Source organism: Nuphar pumila, unplaced genomic scaffold (assembly GCF_984573655.1).
Source record: "Nuphar pumila unplaced genomic scaffold, dmNupPumi1.hap1.1 HAP1_SCAFFOLD_258, whole genome shotgun sequence".
Taxonomy (NCBI): domain Eukaryota; kingdom Viridiplantae; phylum Streptophyta; class Magnoliopsida; order Nymphaeales; family Nymphaeaceae; genus Nuphar; species Nuphar pumila.
Genome location: NW_028323246.1, coordinates 70241 through 76242, shown reverse-complemented (window position 1 = coordinate 76242; position 6002 = coordinate 70241).

Genomic DNA, 6002 nt, shown 5'->3' with positions numbered 1-6002 from the left:
TTTGATGGCTGTCATTTTCTGTTTTTTTTTTTGCTGTGAGTCCACTTTTTGTCGTTCTATTGAGTTCAAACGTTCGTATTCATAATGCCCAATTTGATTCCCGTTGTTGCATGTCGAGTTCTCTTAATGTTAAGCATTTTGGTAATTTTGGGTCCTCGTAGAAAAGATGCGCTGAATGGGATGGTGATTCAATTGTTTGATGAGAGAAAACTGTGAATTTTGGCGTTTGGAAACGACACCGTTCACCCGTTCTGCTCCTCATCTTTGAAGCTTTTTTCCATGACTTTTTAGCATTCTTTGATTCTAGAAAGGAAAGAAAGAGGGGAAATCTAATGAGACATGTTGAAGTTTGTATGGTGTTAGTTTGGTTACTGGCCAGTATTTCTTTCGTTGTTAACTGAGTGGCTGCTACAATATGTGAACTTGGTATTGAAAAAGTCATTCTCTTACGCTTCAAATGTGTTTAGCAGGTGTATTGATAATTCTGATTTCTCTTAGTTTGGCTAATTTTGAGCTTCAATGTGTTAGCCTTCTCTTGCTTTGATATGATTGTTGATCTTAGTACGCTGGACCTTTTTATGTTGTGCCAATTTCGTCACATCGTCAGTGCGACTCAATTGATGCAATTTGGTATATACTTTGTGATTTCTTTACCGGGAGATGTGGTAGTAGCTTTGAGATCGTTGTTGATGCCTTGTAGCTGTAATATGCTACTTTTGCAGCGGCACAAAATGAGATTATTTGAAGGGTTCTTCATAATTCAGGTGTTAATTACTACATTTTGCATCAAATATGACCACATTTACTTCTGGGCAATGAAGATCTCAAATTTAATAAGTTGGAAACTGAAGCTAGTTCCCTTCTTCGCGTATATTTAATTAACATTTGATTGATGTAAAATGGATGGTGTCTGAGCTTAAATTAAACATGGTTCTGTTTACCGATATAAAATGGTTGAGCTCTGAGCTTAACTTAAACATGGTTCTGTATTTGAGGTGAATTATAGATGCAACATGAATGAACCAACCCTTTCAAAATCGATGTCTGGCTTTGCTACTGAAGAAAAGGTGCAAGCAAGCGAGATGCTTTGCACTGTTTACTTATTTTCTATAAAATATACTGTAGTTGCATTGACTATGGCCCGACAATGTTTATTTCAAAACCTCTAGTAAAGAGATTGTTAATTTCACCCCCGATCTTTTGAATTTCTTGTAACGACAATATTATCAACATAACCAGAATAGGAACTTTATGCTGCTGACAAACTGTGGTGGTCAATTGGTGTAAAACACGTCAAAAATTTTGATTCGTGTTGGATCCGGACCCGACCCGAGGCCACCCGCCTTCGTGCTTATAAAATGAAACGAGGAGGGGAGGGGTTTCCGGTACGAAACCCTCTCCCCCTCCGTTGCTCTCTCGTTTCTCTCGGTACCTCGACTCCCTCTCCCCTCTCACCTCGCGCCGGCGACCTCCCGTCCGGCAGCCCTCAGGTGACCTCCCCTCACCTCTCCTGGCTTCTCCTGTTGACGGGATCGGCACAGGCGACCCCGACCCGAGCTCCCTTCGGACCCTTCCGGAAACCCAAGGTCGGTAGCCCAGGTGCGCACCCCTCTGCCGCCTCCTCTTCCCCTTTTCTTCTTCCTTCCGTCGACCAACAGGGCCAGTCGGTCTTTTACGGCAGGGGCTTTAGCCCCTGCCACTTTGCCGACAGGTCGGCAGGGGTAAAACCCCTGTCGCATGTGAGAAAGGTTCCGTCTGGGGGTTTGGGGCCTCTGCCTGCCTTTTCTTTCACCAGGGAGGGTCGAACCCCTCATTGCTTTCCTGTTTTGATGCGCAGGGGAGGGTTGGACCCTCCCTGCCTCTGTTTGTCGCAGGAGAGGGCTCGAGCCCTCCTTGCCTTCGAGCTACGCGCGGGAGGGGACCCTCCCTGCCTTAGTAGTACGCAGGAGGAGGGGTCGAGCCCCTTCCTCCGTCCCTTTTACACAGGGGGAGGGGTCGAACCCCTCCCTGCTTGTCTTTTACACAAGGGGAGGGGTCGAACCCTTGCCTGCTTCCGTGTTTCGCTGGGAAGGGGCCGATACCTCCCTCTATTGGTCAGGGGAGGGGTCGAGCCCCCCTCACTGCACCCTCGTTGTTAGGGGAGGGACTGAGCCCTCTCTCTGCACCCTCTCTCGTTGCCTTCGCCAGTTTTAGGCAGGCAGGAGCGGATCCCCTACCTCTCTCGTTGCCTTCGTAAGCCCCTGCCTATGCTTCCTTCGGGTCAGAACAATGGCAGTGCCCTTGGCCTTCTATTTTGGTGTTAGCTTGCTAAGGATGTCGCTTTTGCAGCTCGGCTCGTACGATGGATCCCGCTCGCGCCCCCGTGGCTTAAGCCGTCAATCTCTTATGCCCGCAAACACCATCAAGCTCGCAACTTCATGAGGTAGGGGAAGATTGCACGGAGGATTTGGACAATTGAATTAAGTTCAATTAATTAAAAAGGATATATATATATATATATATATATATATATATATATATATATATATATATACGAGTATGCAGTTAACTCAAGGATGTGATTTCGCGATCTTTGTCCTTTACTTTCTCTCATGTCTTTTTTTACTGTCGGGCTTTGCGCTCAGGCTTTGCGTTTGCACTCCTGTTTTCAGTCTTTACTTTGCCGTTGCGCTTTGCGCCCAGGCTTCTGCTTTTGCAAATGTTTCGTTACTGTCTTGCCATTGTAGATGACGCTCAAGTTTTTGTTTATTGCATCCTCGTAAAGGATGCAAAGTCATTTACCACTCTTTCTCTTGCGACAAGAGTTGACTCGGGGGCTTAACGATACATCCTCGACTAAGGAGAGGGATCCCCAACAAGAATCCTGGCTTTTCGAGTGAGCAGTCTTGAAAAGTAGACTTGATAAATTAGGGAGCTGCTCAAAAGCATCAAAGACTGCCTAAATTGAAGTATTTGGAAGGATGTGATTGGTTGATTTTGTTTGTCTATCCGACATATCTCGGTTTACCCCGAATTGGGGCTTGAACGAACTTCTTAGCGGGGGTTATGTTGAGAAACTCGTATCCCGTTTATTGAGGCCAGTATCGAGTTATGCAAGGCATGTAGATACTACGATAGCGGATGAGATTCTGGAAACTCGCATGCCAAATGTTGGCACAAGCTGATGACTGTTTCAAAAGATAAAGAATGTCAAAAGTAAAGTTTGAGAAACATTAGATGTTTGCGAAACATTTCTGTTGAGGCTCATATTGAGGAATTATATCCCTTTCATCCTAGAGTACTTGTAGTCGTGCACTGTACGCTAGTACTGCGATGATCGGATGCGACGGTCGAGCGACCTCGATCAATGCTAAATGCACAATGTTGTAATCACATAAAATGGTGATTGATCGCCTTCACAAGCAAGATGCTCGAGCGGTTGAAAGACCAGAGCATGTAGAATGAATCGTTAGTTAAGCAACGCCTAACACACTCATTCGCCTTTTGTTTCTGTCAAGGGAGAGGATGGATCGGTACAAAAACTTCAATGAACAGATTGTTAACAACCACCTCACGGGCAAAGATCTGGCCTCCCCAGTCATTGGAGTTAGGAGAAAGGGGACTACCAAACATTATCTTAGGTGGTAGATCACATGAACTTCTGCAGAAGTTGGATGCATCCGTTGCCAAGTAACTGACTGCTTTTGGGGAATCCTTTCTCGGCTGAAAGCCGTCCCCTTAGGAGCGGACTCAACTAGCTATTCGGGTTATTGAAAATACATAGAATAACAGTCGTTCAAACTAGTCTCAGTTGTTTCTACAATTCGTGGCTGCGCGTACCCGTAGGCAAGTAATATCGAAACGTAAGTCTGTTCACACTGGTTGATGGGTCATAAGACTTGCTAATTGTTGGGTAGTTCACAGCTTACGATCAAATGAATTGTTATGCTGCGTTTTGACAGTTGTATTGCTTATCTGTTTAACTGCTTATCTGTTTAAATTGTTATCTACTTTAAACTGCTTAGCATACTGAATTAAATGTACTTAATTCAGTTTTCTGTAGTCTCTCTTGTGCACCTACTAGTTTTTCGCAAAACTAGCCTATTTTATGGGTACAAGTGTTGATTAGGTGCATCACAGGCGATGACATGATTGCGAGATGACTTCAAGATTTCTTTTTCCTGCTTTAGCTCGCGTCCTGGATGTTTTTTGGTTTTGTCACGGATTTTCCTTGGGATGTCCAAATATTGTAATTTTGAGAACTTATTTCAATAAAAGTGGTCTTTTCAAGTGTTTTGCAAGTAACATGTGAAGTGAGTTTTGGTCCTTTAGGCTAACGTGCCCAAAGTTGTCAGCTTGCCTTTCTGAATTCAACAAAAGAATCATCTTCCGCTGATTACATGGACTCTGAAAGGAAAGAGATTTTTTCTAATCTCTTGCTTGTTTTCTGAAAGGTTCACAAGTTTGAAATTTTGGGGTGTTACAATTGGAATGTTCAAGCTAAAAATTAGTTCCGCTTTTGTTTTGTCTCTTATTTATATTTTTTGTCAGTCCTTAAAGTAAAAGATTCATGGCCCATCTGAGTTTTTGGGTTGTCCTGCACAAGTCATGAGTTGTGACTGAAGGAGTCAAGTGAAATGTTACAGATTCCTGAATTTGGATAATGAAGAAGATTAGATTGTTGTATAAGAAAATTGAAAATAAAGTTCGACGCAATAATGCACGATCGAGATTGAAAAATAGTATTGTTCATGCATGGGAAATGTCTCTAGGAGATCGTAAGATGGCATTTTAATGATCCGGCCGTGTGTGTGGAGGGAACATATTGCTATGATTGAAACATATTTGGTGGAGGATTCTAAAAGATTGCAATTGAGCATGATATACAAGACTGAAGCAGGTTGCTTGATCTTGGAAGGATTTGGGATAAATGTGGATTCAGATTGTGATAGCAAAATAATGTAGATTTGAAAATTGGAACTAGAAGCACAGAACAAGATTGGATTTTAGTATTTAAAAACCAGGGAAATGTGAATTGCAAGTAAGAGTAACATCTCTCTCTCTTATGCGGGTTACATTTTTCCTGTTTTACAGAAAAGGATAACAGTGTGAGGGTAAATTCCTCATTCTTCCTCTTCTTTTTATATTTTCCCTTTCTTTATAAAGAAACTGCCGTAAGAAACTTATTGAGAACAAGCGAAATCTAACTGAAGATTTCAAGAATTTTTGTTTTGTTTTTTCTTTTTGTGAAAGCATAATTCATAGTTACTCCATTACATATTTGCACTTGTTTACAGAATTGTAGTGATCAATCTTTTATGATTCAGATTCTTACCTGAGAAACTTTTGTTGGATGGCCATGATCTTAAAGGAGGGAGTAATAACTAATAGTTTCCAATATTGTGTTAGGAGGAACTGAGTTCTTAAGTCTCACTTTTTATTTGAGTTTTATTGGTGTATGGGTCGGTTTTCGTTTTCCTTTATAATTGGGTCTAGGTATAATCTTTGAAGCTGAGCATGGGTTTGGTCTTGTGGGTTGGATCAGGGCCCAACTAGACAGGATCAATCTAGGGCATCACTGTTTAGTGATGTAGTGATGAGTTCTAAACTAAGGAAGACTGCTTTTGATGCCAAGGAGGCCAGGGTTCCCTCCAAGCACCCTCTCTCGTTCCCTCTTGTTTTTTCCCCTTGTACACCATCTTTTTCCTCACTCTCTCATGTCAGCCACCTTTGTGTCGAGATCGCAAGTGATTCTCTTGGTGCATCGGGTGCTAAAGATTGACCAATAGGTTGTGTTAGCCTGCTCCCTTGCTGTATTCACAGTTGGGTTGAGCAGCTGGTTCACCTACCAATAGGTTGAGAGAGGAAGGCTGCAACATATTTCTCCTGTTTATAGATGCAAATTGTGTCCTTTTCTGTATACAAGTGTTTTTTCTATGTTTATTCTAGAGCCTTTTATTCTTACGGCTAAACAAAGCATACCTCCCTCAAGATCCTTTATATCTGTGGTTGAGTTGCATAAA